Source organism: Nicotiana tabacum, chromosome 14, assembly GCF_000715075.1.
Source record: "Nicotiana tabacum cultivar K326 chromosome 14, ASM71507v2, whole genome shotgun sequence".
In the NCBI taxonomy this organism is placed as follows: Eukaryota; Viridiplantae; Streptophyta; class Magnoliopsida; order Solanales; family Solanaceae; genus Nicotiana; species Nicotiana tabacum.
Window position 1 is genome coordinate 64,340,193 of NC_134093.1, and position 15,845 is coordinate 64,356,037.

General features: G+C 43.0%; 1 non-coding gene across 1 annotated transcript; it reads left to right on the forward strand.

Moving 5' to 3' along the window:
• The first annotated feature begins 15,532 nt into the window (after nt 1-15,532).
• Nucleotides 15,533-15,639, forward strand: LOC142169266 (small nucleolar RNA R71). Its single transcript, XR_012698976.1, has one exon. It is a non-coding gene; the product is annotated as a small nucleolar RNA R71 (small nucleolar RNA).
• Nucleotides 15,640-15,845: the final 206 nt, after the last annotated feature.

The following is a 15,845-nucleotide window of genomic DNA, read 5'->3' on the forward strand; positions in this document are numbered from 1 at the left end:
CACGAACCATATATGCATCTATCTGCTACCGAGGCGTTCGGCCCGCTCCACAAATGAGAAAAACACATTTAAACAGCCAATTCAAGATTTATTAACTGACAAATATTCCAAGAATTTCAAATTCCCATTTAACGGTCAAGTTAATGAAGTTTAACCTTTTTACAATTCCTTTATCGAGTTTCTAAGTGTTTTAACAATTAAATTAACAAGTAGGGTACAACATCATAAGTAAAATATGATATGGGTCCTAGACTACCCAGACATAAGCATAATAGTAGCTATGCACGGACTCTCATCACCTCGTGCGAACGTAGCTCCCACAAATAGAAGCACATAATAATTTGATTCACCTATGGGGTTAATTCCCTCTTACAAGGTTAGAAAGGAGACTTACCTCGCTCTGAAATTCCACAACCGGCTTCCAAGCCCTTCCAAGACCTCAAACCGATTCCCAACGCTCCAAAACTAGTCAATAAATATGCAAACCCATAAATATATACTCTAATACTCATTATAATTCAATTTACAACAATTCCTAACTTCGCTTGAAAAGTCGATAAAAATCACCCTCGGGCCCATGTGCCCGGATTCCGAAAATTTTCGAAGATAAACTTTATCCAAGACACCACGAACTCAAATATATAATTTATTCCAAATTTCATGTCCAATTTCGTGATCAAAATCCAAAAATACCAATCAAATAGGTTTTTCTTCCAAATCCCAAATTTCTACTAATTTTCATGTTTAAATCTATATATAAACCATGTATTTAACTTGCAATAGGTGGGAATCACCTAACTTGACATGAATGATGAAAATCCCTCCTTGAAGCTCTCCAAAAATCTCCCCAACCAAGTGAAAAATGAGAGAAGAAAAGCCAAATCCCGCTCTTAAAACGATTCTGCCCAGCGATATTTTTGCACCTGCGGAACAGTAGCCGCACCTGCGGCGTCACTTCTGCGACCACGCCTCCGCTTCTATGGAACTCACCCCAAACACAAGGCCTCGCACCTGTGGAAAGATCCCCCGCTTCTGCGACATTGCAGGTGCGAGCTTCCTTCCGCTCTTGCGACTTCTTACGCTTATGCGCCCCACGCATCGCTTCTGCGCTTGCGCAGATGCGGCCAAAACTCCGCACCTGTGGTCCTTCCTCTAGCTGACTTGCTCTGCTTCCGCGACCCCTGGGCCACTTCTGCAGCCCCGCACCTGCGGCCAAAACCTCGCAGGTGTGGTTACACAAGGTAACAACAGCTTTAGCATCTTCCTTAGTCCAAAAATCGATCCGTTAAGCATCCGAAACTCACCCGAGGCCCTCGGGACCTCAACCAAATATACCAACACGTCCCAAAATACAACAAAAACTTGCTCGAGGACTCAAATCACATCAAACAATGTCAAAATCATGACGGACGTGCTCTCCGGACCACAAAATGACTTATGGACCTCCAAATCCACATCTGGACGCGCTCTCAATACCAGAATTGCCTTACGGAGTTATTCCCAGACTCAGAATCCCAAACGGACATCAATAACATTGAAATGCACTTCAATCCAAATTTAGGAAATTCTTCCAAAAATGCCAACTTCCATAATAGGCGTCGAAACGCTCCTGGGTCATCCAAAACCCGATCCGGACATACGCCCAAGTCCAAAATCATCATACGAACCTGTTGGAACCTTCCAATCCCGATTCTAAGGTCGTTTACTCAAAAATCAAACCTTAGTCAATTCTTCCAACTTAAAGCTTCCGAAATTAGAATTTTCTTCCCAAACTAACTCCGAACTTCCCAAAATTCAATTCCGACCATACGTACAAGTCATAATACCTGAAGTGAAACTGCTCAGGGTCTCAAACCGCTGAATGATGTGTTAGAGCTCAAAATGATCGGTCAGGTCGTTACAGGCTTCAACCCATCTTGACACGTAATCCACAACCACAAGGATATATTCAAAAGAGTGAGAAGAACGAAAAGGACCCATGAAATCTATTTCCCAAACATAAAATATTTCACATAACTGTATTGATTGCAATGGCATCTCATCTCTCTTAGTGATATTACCTGTTCTCTGACACCTGTCACATTGTGCAACATACGCTCAAGCATCTTTGAAGAGTGTGGCCAAAAGAATCTGGCTTCTAAAACTTTAAAAGCCATTCGATTTGCTACATAATGGCCTCCAATTGCTCCATCATGGCAGGATACAGAATCTTGTTCATCTCTTCTTCAGGTACACACCTTCTAATAATATTATTTGCACAATTTTTAAACAAGTAAGGTTCATTCCACAGATAATACTTTGCATCAGATATAAGTTTTTTTCTTTGTTGGTAACAGAGATCTTGGGGTATCCACTTTCCAACCAAATAGTTCGTGATATCTGCAAACCAGGGTGGTTGAGTAACAACTGTGTCGACTAAAAAAATATGTTCATCAGAAAACTCTTCTTTTATCTGACTACACTCACGGTGAGGATTTTCTAATCTAGATAAATGATCAGCTACCTGGTTCTCTACCCCCTTTTTATCTTTTATCTCAAGGTCAAATTTTTGTAAAAGTAAAATCCATCTTAACAATCTAGGTCGAGCCTCTTTCTTTCCTAAGAGGTATTTTAAAGTTGCATGATCAGTAAAAACAGTGACCTTGGTTCCTATCAAATAAGATCGTAACTTATCAAAAGCAAATACTACTGCTAGTAACTCTTTTTCTGTTGTGGCATAATTTAGTTGAGCCTCATTCATTGTTTTACTAATATAGTAAATGGGACGAAAGATCTTATCCTTTCTCTGGCCTAAAACAGCTCCAACTGTTGTATCACTAGCATCACACATGACCTCAAAAGTCAGATTCCAGTATGGGGACACAACTATAAGGGCGGTTGATAACTTTTCCTTAAGGGTCTCAAATGCTTTCAAACAATCACCTGAAAAAATCAAACTTAATATCTTTCATCAAAAGATTAGTAGTGGATTTTGAAATCTTCGAAAATTCTTTTATGAACTGTCTGTAAAAACCTGCATGACCTAGAAAGTTTCTAATGCCTTTAACAGTTTTGGGAGGGGGTAATCCTGCTATAAAATTAATTTAAGCCTTACCAACTTCTATCCCTTTAGCAGTGATTTTATGTCCTAAAATAATTCCCTCAGTAACCATAAAATAACATTTTTCCCAATTAAGAATCAAGTTTGTCTCTTCATATCTCTTAAGAACTAAGGTCAAATGATGAAGACAATCTTCAAATATTTTGCCAAAGAGTGTAAAATCATCCATAAAAATTTCAAGAAACTTTTCAGTCATGTCAGAAAAAATTACTGACATGCAACACTGAAATGTAGCAGGGGCGTTGCACATACCACATGGCATTCTCCTATAGGCATATGTTCAATGAGGACATGTGAAAGTTGTCTTATCTTGATCTTCTGGTGCAATTGATATCTGGTTATACCCTGAATAACCATCAAGAAAACAGTAAAAACCATATCCTGCAATTCTTTCTAATATTTGATCAATAAATGGTAAAGGAAAATGATCTTTTCTAGTAGCATCATTGAGTCGTCTGTAATCAATACAGACTCTCCATCCTGTGATGGTCCTGGTAGGTATGAGTTCATTACTTTCATTTTGTATAATAGTCATACCTCCTTTCTTTGGTACTACCTGAACAGGGCTTACCCAAAGGCTGTCTGAAATTGGGTAAATGATACCTACCGCTAAAAGCTTTACAATCTCTTTTTTCACCACTTCCTGCATTGCTGGATTCAATCTCCTTTGGGGCTGGACTATTGTCTTGTAGCTATCTTCCATGAGTATTCTGTGTGTACAAACAGCTGGATTAATGCCTTTGATATCTTCTACAGTCTACCCCAAGGCTCATTTGTGTGCTTTCAATACTTCAATCTATTTTTCTTCTTGTCCTGTACTAAGAGAAGATGAAATAATTACTGGAAATAATTCTTCCTCAAGACAAATATATTTTAAATGAGATGGGAGAATTTTGAGTTCAATTTTTGGTTGAACTTGCTCTGGTTGCATCTCCTCATCTTTAGAATCGTTTTCTAATATTTCAGCATCTCTTCTGATGATTGGATCATCATCCTGTGTGGTGCCAGATTTGACCAAATAACTTTCCATTGAGTCTGGAACTAATTCATCATCTTTAAATTCATCTGTAAGATAATTAATCATGTCAATTGAAAAACATGAAGATGATGCCTCATCTCCTGAAAACCTTAGTATCTTTTGCATATAAAAAATGACTCTTTCTTCATCAACTCTCAAAATTAGTTGTCCTTGATGGACATCTATGATTTCTCTACCTGTAGCAAGAAAAGGTCTACCCAAAATTATCGGTTCATCAGGACATTCCTTCATTTCAAGTACTATGAAATCAACAGGAAAAACAAACTTATCTACTCTTACAAGTATATTTTCAATTATTCCCTTAGGTGTCTTAGTACTTTGATCTGCAAACTAAAGAGAAACACCTATATCTTTCATTTCACCGAGATTCAATTTTCTAAAGATAGAAAATGGCATCAAATTTATTGAAGCTCCAGAATCACAAAGTGATTTTTCAACATATACTCCTCCCAAAGTGCATGGAATTATAAAACTGCCTGGGTCATTTATGGTAGCTTATTTTGAAGTGTAGCACTGCATTTTTCAGTAAGCATTACCACCGAAACTTCTTCCAATATTCTTTTGCTTGACAAAATTTCTTTTAAAAATTTGGCATATGAAGGCATTTGCAATAAAGTATCAGTGAATGGAATATTGATGTGAATCTATTTTAAAATCTACAAAACTTTTGTAAATTGACTATCAAGCTTTTCTCTTTTCATTTTTTGTGGAAAAGGAATTGTCACACGGAGAGGAGTCAATTTTTCAATATTCTTTTCTTCTTTTTTCTTGACTTCTTTCTCCTCTGATGGTTCATATGGTTTTTCAACATTCTTACCATTGTCTACCTGTTGTTCTGGTTGGTTCTTTTCTTGTCTGCCTCCATAAGATTCATCAAGTTCCTTACCTGACCGTAAGGTGTCATGACTCAAATTCTCCCTCCGTGAATCGGCGTGACGACACCTAGTCTCTATGACTAGGTAAGCCTAACACTTGCGAAAATGAGATGAAAAACATGACAGTGCCAAGACCCGGAACACCGTAAGTCACAAGCTTCTACGAAGTTCTAACTGTTCTATACATCAGTGTCTATAGAATTAAGAGAAGAATCAACATAGGGGGATAGAAAGGGATTCCGAGGATATGCGGGCGCGGACAAATGTACCTTGAAGTTCTCCGGAACAGCAATGACTGCAACTAAGGACGAGGTTGGTAAAAGGAACCTGGATCTGCAAGTGAATAACATGTGCAGGAAAGGGCGTGAGTACACCACAGCGATACCTAGTAAGTGCCGAGCCTAACCCCGGTCGGGTAGTGACGACGTCAGGTCAGGCCCACTGGTATATAATAATAAAAATAGGAGAATAAGCAGTATAATAAGAGACTAAAGTTCAACAAAGGAAAGCACAATGAAATAACATAATAGTGCACGGAATTAAGTGACAGGGGATCTCCCGAGATACCGTCTCGTAGTCCCAAAAGTAAATATGTAGGGAGAACTCCCGAGGTACCGCCTCGTTTAAAGAAAATATGCAGGGGGATCTCTCGGAATACCGTCCCGTAGTCCCAAAAGTAAATATGCAGAGGGATCTCCTGGGATACCGTCCCGTAGTCTCAAAGTAAATACACATCGCAATCAATTACAAACGACAAGTACAGCAAGAGAATCTACAATCTAGACTAAGTACAAGTCGGGAAAGAAGTAGGAATTCAATAGGCATGCTGCAGAGAGTTCAATTAAGCAAATAAGGCACGTAGACATCCTATTCTAAGCTAACAGGGTAACTACGCGTGCTAGTATATTCAATTAAGGTGGAAAGTGGGAATTGCTCAGTAAACATTAGGTTTTTTCAACAAATAGCCCGTGTACGCACTCGTCACCTCACGTACACGGCGCTCACATAGTAAAATCAATACCAAATCCTAAGGGGATTTCCCCCACACATGGTTAGGCAAGCCACTTACCTCGAACTAAGCTAAATCAGTCGGTAGCAATGCTCTTCCCACGAATATCCGGCTCCGAATAGCCCAAATCCAATCGATGTCTCTGAAAATCCCCCAAAAATCTCGTCCAAATCCGAGCTCCCAAACTCAAGTTTTGATAAAGAAAATGGCCAAACCCTCGTTTTTGAAATATTTAATACTGCCTAGTGATTCCTTAATCGCGATCGCGAAGCACAACTTCGCTGCCCCAGAATTTAACCCTACGCGAATGCGGAAAACTCAACGCGAACGCGATTTACTGGCTCTTATACTTACGCGATCGCGAACAATCCTCACGCATTCACGAAGAACAACACTTGAATTCCACTGCTGCTTTACTTCCTCTTCGCGAACGCTGCCTAGCCCACTCGTTCGCGATGCACAGCCTGACCAGCCTACGCGATCGCGTCCCTATATTCGCAAACGCGAAGAACAACTTCAGCTGGCCTCTCAGATGCCTTACGCGATCGCGAGACCTCTCTCGCGAACGCGATGAAGAAAATGCCTGCAACAAAACACCAGAAAATCTGCTATCTTCCACAAGTCCAAAATGATCTGTTAATCGTCTGAAATCAACCCGAGGCCCCCGGGACCTCAACCAAATATACCAACCAATCCTAAAACACCATACGAACTTAGTTAAGCCCTCAAACCACATCAAACAATGCTAAAATCATGAATCGCCCTCCAATTTAAATTTAAAGAACTTGAAACTTCCAAATCCGACAACTGATGCCGAAACCAACCAAACCACGTTCGATTAACCCTACATTTTGCACACAGGTAATAATCAACCCTACGGACCTATTCCAACTTCCGGGATCGGAATCCGACCCCGGTATCAAAATTCCACTACCGGTCCAAATCTCCAAAACTTTGACTTTTGCCATTTCAAGCCTAAATGAGCTACAGACCTCCAAAACACTATCCGGACACGCCCCTAAGTCCAAAACCACCTAACGGAGCTAACAAAACCGACGAAACTCTATTCCAAAATCTTCTTCACACAGTTATGACTACGATCCAAATCCTAAGACTTAAGCCTCCATTTAGGGACTAAGTGTCCCAAAACACTCCAAAAAAATAAAATGCAACCTCCTGGCAAGTCACAATAGTAGAAAAAGATACGGGGAAAATAGTTAATTGGGGATCGGGGCTATAACTCTCAAGACGATTGGCCAGGTCGTCACATCCTCCCCCTCTTAAAACAATCGTTCATCCTCGAACGAGTATAGAGACATACATGAAGCTGTGAAAACATGAGGATAACGGCTGTGCATATCCTGCTCGGTCTTCCAAGTTGCCTCCTCGACTGGCTGACCCCTCCACTGAACCTTCAAGGAAGCAAAGTTCTTTGACTTCAACTTTCGAACCTGCCTGCCCAAAATAGGCACTTGCTCCTCAACATAAGATAGATCTTTGTCCAACTGGACTGAGCTAAAATCCAACACATGAGCCGGGTCACCGTGATACTTCCGGAGCATAGAAACATGGAGTACCGGATGAACTCCTGCTAGGCTGGGAGGTAAGGCAACCTCATAAGCAACCTCCCCAATTCATCGCAACACCTCAAAGGGACCAATAAACCTTGGGCTCAGCTTGCCCTTCTTCCCGAACCTCATAACGCCCTTCATAGGCGATACCCGAAGCAAGACCCGCTCTCCAACCATGAATGCTACATCGCGAACCCTCTGGTTCGCATAACTCTTCTATCTGGACTGGGCTGTGTGAAGTTGATCCTGAACCACCTTCACCTTATCCAGGGCATCCTGGACCAAGTTTGTACCCAATAATCTGGCATCACTCGGCTCGAACCAACCCACTTGGGACCGGCATCGCCTACCATATAGAGCCTCATACGGTGCCATCTAGATGCTCGACTGATAACTGTTGTTGTAGGCAAACTCCGCAAGTGGTAAGAATTGATCCCACGACCCTCCAAACTCCATCATACAAGCACAAAGAATATCCTCTAATATCTGAATAGTGCGCTCGGACTGTCCGTCCGTCTGAGGGTGAAATGCTGTTCTCAGCTCCACTCTAGTGCCAAACTCATATTGTACGGCTCTCCAGAACCGTGATGTAAACTGCATACCCTGGTCAGAGATAATAGATACCGGTACGCCATAAAGCCTGACGATCTCACAGATGTAGATTCGAGCCAGCTGCTCAGAAGAATATGTAGTCATCATAGGAATGAAATGAGCTGACTTGGTCAGCCTATCCACAATCACCCAAACCGCATCAAGCCTCCGCTGAGTCCGTGGGATTCCAACAACGAAATCCATAGTGATCCGCTTCCATTTCCACTCCGAAATCTCTAACTTCTGAAGCAACCCACCCGGCCGCTGATGCTCATACTTCACTTACTTGCAATTTTGGCACTGAGCCATATACTCCACTATGTCCTTCTTCATCCTCGTCCACCAATAATGCTGCCTCAAGTCCTAATACATCCTCGCGGCACCCGGATGAATAGAGTATCGCGAGCTATGGGCCTCCTGAAGAATCAACTCACGCAAACCATCTACATTAGGCATACATAGCCTGCCCTGCATCCTCAATGCGCCATCATCCCCAATAGTGACCTCCTTAGCATCACTGTGCTGAACCGTGTCCTTAAGGACAAGCAGCTGGGGGTCATCATACTGACGCTCCCTAATACGATCATAAAGAGAAGACCGAGAGACCACACAAGCCAACACTCGACTCGGCTAAGAAATATCCAATCTCACAAACTGGCTGGCTAAGGCTTGCACATCCAATTCTAAGGGTCTCACTGCTACTGGAAGATATGCTAAACTCCCCAAACTCTCCGTCCGGCGATTCAAAGCATCGGCCACCACATTGGCCTTCCCCGGGTGGTACAAAATGGTGATATCATAATCCTTAAGTAGTTCCAACCACCTCCGCTAATGCAAATTAAGATCCTTTTGCTTGAACATATGCTACAAACTCTGATGATCAGTGTAAATCTCACAAGGAACACCGTACAAATAGTGGCGCCAAATCTTCAGGGCATGAACAACAGCTGCTAACTCAAGGTCGTGGACATGATAGTTCGTCTCATGCACCTTCAGCTGTCTGGACGCGTAGGCAATCACCCTACCGTCCTGCATCAACATCGCGCCAAGACCAATCCGCGACGCATCATAATATACAGTGTAGGACCCCGAACCTGTAGGCAATACCAAAATTGGGGTTGTAGTCAAAGCTGTCTTGAGCTTCTGAAAGCTCTCCTCACACTCCTCTGTCCACCTAAACAGAGCACCCTTCTGTGTCAGCCTAGTCATAGGTGCTGAAATAGATGAGAATCCCTCAACAAAACGATGGTAATACCCCGCCAACCCAAGAAAACTCCGAATCTCCGTAGCTGATAACGGTCTAGACCAACTCTGCACTGCTTCTACCTTCTTCGGATCCACCTAGATCCCATCACTCAATACTACATGACCCAAGAATGCCACTAAGTCTAACCAGAACTCACACTTTGAAAAGTTTGCATATAACCTCTTTTCTCTCAGGGTCTGAAGCACAGTCATCAGGTTCTGCTCATGATCCTCCCGAGTTTGGGAGTACACCAGAATGTCATCAATAAACACAATGATGAATGAGTCAAGATATGGCCGGAACACACTATGCATCAAGTTCATAAAAGCTGCTGGGGCATTGGTCAGCCCAAATGACATCACAAGAAACTCGTAGTGACCATACCGAGTCCTGAAAGCAGTTTTTGGGATATCTGGCTCCCGAATCTTCAACTGATGATAGCCAAAACATAAATCAATCTTGGAAAACACCCTGGCACCCTGTAACTGATCAAATAAGTCATCAATATGAGGCAATGGATACCTGTTCTTCACTGTGACTTTGTTCAACTGGCGGCAATCAATACACATCCGCATAGAACCATCCTTCTTCTTCACAAATAAGACATGAGCACCCCAAGGTGACACGCTGGGCCGAATGTAGCCCTTATGAAGAAACTCCTATAACTAATCCTTCAACTCCTTCAATTTAGGAGGAGCCATACTATATGGTGGAATAGAGATGGGCTGAGTGCCCGACAATAAATCAATGCCAAAATCAATATCTCTGTCGGCGGCATGCCCGGAAGATCAGCTGGAAATACATATAGAAAGTCCCTCACTACTGGAACTGACTCAACTGTAGGGGTATCGATACTGACATCTCTCACATAAGCTAGATACGCGTCACACCCCTTCTCAACCATTCGTTGAACTTTAAGAAATGAAATAACTCTGTTGGGAGTATACTTTAAGGTACCTCTCAACTCAAATTGCACTAAACCTGGCATAGCCAGCGTCACGGTCTTAGCGTGACAATCAAGAATAGCATAATGGAGCGACAAGCAGTCCATGCCCAAGATAACATCAAAGTCTACCATGTTGAGTAATAATAAATCGGCTCTGGTCTCAAAACCACTAAGAGCAATCAAACACGACCGATACACATGGTCCACAACAAGAGAATATCCCATAGGAGTAGACACATAAACATGGGAAATCAAAGAATCCCGAGATATGCCCAAATGTGGGGCAAAGTAAGGGGACACATATGAATACATAGAGTCTGGGTCAAATAATACCGATGCATCTCTATAACAGACTGGAACAATACATGTAATGTCAAAGTCGGAAGAAACTGCCTCTGTACGAGCTGGAAGATCATAATACCTGGCCTGGCCTCCCCCTCTAGGGTGACCTCGACCTCCCCGACCTCCACCTCAAGATGGCTGAGCAGGTGGGGCAGTAGCTAGTACTGGAATCATGGCCTGAGGACCCGGTGGAACACGTGGTGGCTGAGAAGTCTATGGAGGTGCACACCCTCCTAAGTCTAGGGCAATCCCTCACCATATGACGGGTGTCGCCACACTCAAAACAACCCTTCGGAGGGCGTGGCTGCTATGACTGACTCGGGCCAGGTCTGTTGGACTGGCCGCTAATAGCACCCCGAGCAGGAGGCACACTAGATACTGGCGGTGCATAAGGGGCTGGGACACCACTGGTGGCTGGAAGAGCTGAATGTACGGGGTGACTCACATAACCCCTACCATGGCGAGCTACTGGGGCACGAGATCCAGAATAAGAACCAGTCTTTCGAGACCTCTTGGCCTCTCTCTCATCTCGGTCCCGGGCAAGCATGCCCTCCAATATCCTGGCAATACTCACAACTTATTGATAAGGGATATCCATCTCCAACTCCCTGGCCATACTAATCCGGATACTGGGGTGGAGTCCCTCAATAAACCGTCGAACCCTCTCTCAAACTGTGGCAACCAAGGCCGGTGCATGTCGGGCCAAATCATTAAAGCGGACTGCATACTCTGACACAGTCATAGCACCCTAGCGTAGCTGCTCAAACTCCGCACGCCATGAGTCCCTGAGGCTCTAAGGGACATACTCTCTCAAAAATATGTCTGAGAACTGAGTCCATATAAGTGAAGCTGCCTCATCCGGACTACTCAACTCATAAGCACGCCACCACTGATAGGCTGCTCCTCTAAGCTGGAAGGTGGTAAAAGAAACCCCACTCGTCTTCGCTACACCTATAGTACGGAGAATACGATGACAATCCTCCAGAAAACCCTGAGCATCATCAGTAGCCAATCCACTGAAGGTAGGTGGGTGGTACTTCTTGTACCTCTCAAGTCTGAACTGCTCTGCCTCAGAAGCGGTTGTCCTAGCCTTGTGTTGAACTGGAGCTACCGGCTGCATCGGTATAATCTCTGGAACCTAGTTAGCCTGAACCTACTACTTTGGAGTATCGGTGACGGGAGTCTGTGCTCCTTCCCCGACCTGAGATGTGGCAGAAGCAAGTGGAATCAATCCAGCCTGAGCTAAGGTGCTGAACATGCTCAGAAACTGGGCTAGAGTCTCCTGGAGAGCTGGTGCAGCAACAGTATCTCAGGTGTCTGCCCTTTAGCTGAAGCTACTGGGGGCTCCTCTGTCGCCGCGCGCGCGGGTGCTCTGGCTGCACCGCATGGTCATCCTTGGCCTCTACCCCGGCACCAGCCTCTCGCGGCTCTAGCAGGGGGCGCAGGTGCCTGGTCATCAGATCCGCCTGTACGTGTCCTCACTATCTGTGAGAGAATAGAATACAGAAGTTTAGAATTTTGAAGTCAACAATTTCGCATAACAAGGAATCAAAGAAGTATAATTTTTCCTAACAGTTCCATAATCTCCCGAAGATAAGTACAGACGTCTCCGTACCGATCCGCGAGACTCTAATAAATCGACTTGTGACTCACGACACCTATGAACCTAGAGCTCTGATACCAACTGTCACGACCCAAATTCTCCCTCCGTGAATCATCGTGACGGCACCTAGTCTCTACGACTAGGTAAGCCTAACACTTGCGGAAATGAGATAAAAACATGAAAATTAACAACTAACAGTAATAGATATATTAATAAGCAATTGAGATACCATACAACATATACAATAATCAACTCACAAAATATACATGACACTCCCAAGACCCGGAACACCGTAAGTCACAGCTTCTACGAAGTTTTAACTGTTCTATACATCAGTGTCTATAGAAATTAGAAAAGAATCAACATAGGGGGATAGATGGGGATTCCGAGGATCTGCATGTGCGGGCAGATGTACCTTGAAGTTCTCCGAAATAGCAACAACTGCAACTAAGGACGAGGCTAGTAAAAGGAACCTGGATAACGAAAAACATGTACATGAAAGGGCGTGAGTATACCACAGCGGTACCCAATGAGTGCCGAGCCTAACCTCGGTCGGGTAGTGACGAGGTCAGGTCAGGCCCACTGGTATATAATAATAAAAACAGGAGAATAAGCAGTATAATAAGAGAAAAAAGTTCAACAAAGGAAAGCACAGTGAAATAACATAACAGTGCATGGAATTAAGTGACAGGGGATCTCCCGAGATACCGTCTCGTAGTCCCAAAAGTAAATATATAGGGAGAACTCCCGAGGTACCGCCTCGTTTAAAGAAAATGTGCAGGGGGATCTCTAGGCATACCGTCCCGTAGTCCCAAAAGTAAATATGCAGGGGGATCTCCCGGGATACCGTCCCGTAGTCCCAAAGTAAATACACAACGCAATCAATTACAAACAACAAGTACAACAAGAAAATCTACAGTCTAGACTAAGTACAAGTCGGGAAAGAAGAAGGAATTCAATAGGCATGTTGCAAAGAGTTCAATTAAGCAAATAAGGCACATAGACATATTATTCTAAGCTAACAGGGTAACTACGCATGCTAGTATATTCAATTAAGGTGGAAACAGGGAATTGCTAAGTAAACATTAGGTTTTTCAACAAATAGCCCGTGTACGCACTCGTCACCTCGCGTACATGGCGCTCACATAGTAAAATCAATACCAAATCCTAAGGGGATTCCCCCCTCCCCCACAAGGTTAGGCAAGCCACTTACCTCGAACCAAGTTAAACCATTCGGTAGCAATGCTCTTCCCACGAATATCCGACTCCGAATGGCCCAAATCTAATCGGTGTCACTGAAAATCCCCCAAAAATCTCGTCCAAATCCGAGATCCCAAACTCAAGTTTTGATAAACAAATGGCCAAACCCTCATTTTTGAAATGTTTAATACTGCCCAGTGATTCCTTAATCGCGATCACGGAAATAGCCTTGCGATCGCGAAGCACAACTTTGCTGCCCCAGAATTTTACCTTACACGAACGCGGAAAACTCAATGCGAACGCGATTCACTGGCTCTCATACTTACGCGATCGCGAACAACCCCCACGCATTCGTGAAGAACAACACTTGAATTCCACTGCTGCTTTACTTCCTCTTCACGAATGCGGCCTAGCCCACGCATTCGCGATGCACACCCTGACCAACCTACGTGCCCATATTCATGAACGCGAAGAAAAACTTCAGCTGGCCTCTCAGATGCCTTATGCAATCGCGAGACATCTCTCGTGAATGCGATGAACAAAAAGTCTGCAACAAAACACCAGAAAATCTGCTATCTTTCACAAGTCCAAAATCATCCGTTAATCATCCGAAATCAACCCGAGGCCCCCGGGACCTTAGCCAAACATACCAACTAATCCTAAAATACCATACAAACTTAGTCGAGCCCTCAAACCACATCAAACAATGCTAAAATCACGAATCTCCCTCCAATTCAAACTTAAAGAACTTGAAACTTCCAAATCCGACAACCGATGACGAAACCAACCAAACCACGTCCGATTGACCCCAAATTTTACACACAGGTCATAATCAACCCTACAAATATATTCCAACTTCTGAAATTGGAATCCCACGCCGGTATCAAAATTCCACTATCGGTCCAAATCTCCAAAACTTCAACTTTTGCCATTTCAATCCTAAATGAGCTACATACCTCCAAAACACTATCCGGACACGCCCCTAAGTCCAAAATTACCTAACGGAGCTAACAGAACCAACAAAACTTTATTTCGGATTTGTCTTCACACAGTTTTGACTACGGTCTAAATCCTAAGACTTAAGCCTCCATTTAGGGACTAAGTGTCCCAAAACACTCCAAAAAAACAAAATGCAACCTCCTAGCAAGTCACAATAGCAGAAAAGGATACGGGTAAAATAGTTAATAGGGGATCGGGGCTATAACTCTCAAGACGACTGGCCGGGTCATCACATAAGATGATAGCCTTAAGGTGCTCTTTTGGGTTTTTCTCTGTATTGCTTGGTAAGGGACCCTGAATCTTTTTTGACACAAGAGCTGCCAGCTGGCTCAACTGAATTTCCAGATTTTTGAGGGATGAAATTTGGCTCTCCATCTTTTCATCAGTGACCTTAATGTACTTGTACAAAAGGTCACCAAGACTAGGATGGGCTTGTTGAGGCCTTTGCTGATATGGAGTTGCTTGCTGATAAGGTCTGAAGTTTGATTGATCATGGTTTGGATTCTTGTATTCATGTGGACCCTGTATTTGTTTCTTCTGGAACCTTTGAGAGTTCTCAGCACCATTTGGATTGCTCCATTGAAAACCTGGATGTTTTTGTGCCATTGAACTTTCAAAAGGATAATGCTTGTAACCGATGATATTGACATGTTTATCATTGTGATTGGTTGCTTGACATTCATGGTTTTGATGGTTTCCTCCACACATGTCACAAGTCTCAGACGGCTTGGTTGTTGTGTATTCACCTGAAAAGATTCAAACTTTTGTTCCAAAGAAACAATTTGTTGTGTTAGCGTATTTAAAGCGTCTGCCTGATTTGCTGTAGTATCCTTCTTGATGATTACATGCTCAGATGGCCGTTGGACGGCATTCTCAGAAATTTCATTCAATAATAGCAATACTTCTTCTGTGGTTTTTCCCATTACAGAACCTCCTGCAGCTACATCTATCACATTTCTAGAAGAGGGTTTTAACCCGTGATAAAAAATGTACAACTGTATATGTTCAGGAATATCATGATGTGGATATTTTCTTAATATTGCCTTTAATCTTTCCTAAGCTTGATATACTGACTCAGTATCAGTCTGCAAGAAATTAGATATGTCTTGTCTTAACTTTGTGGTTTTAGCAGGGGAGAAATATTTGTTTAAAATTTTTCGAGTCATCTGATCCCATGTTGTAATAGATCCTTGAGGCAAACTTCGCAACCAATTCTTGACATCTCCTTTTAAAGAAAAAGGAAATAACCTTAACTTGATTGCTTCGGGAGATACTCCATTATACTTAGCAGTTTCAACAAGTTCCAGAAAATCAATTAAATAAC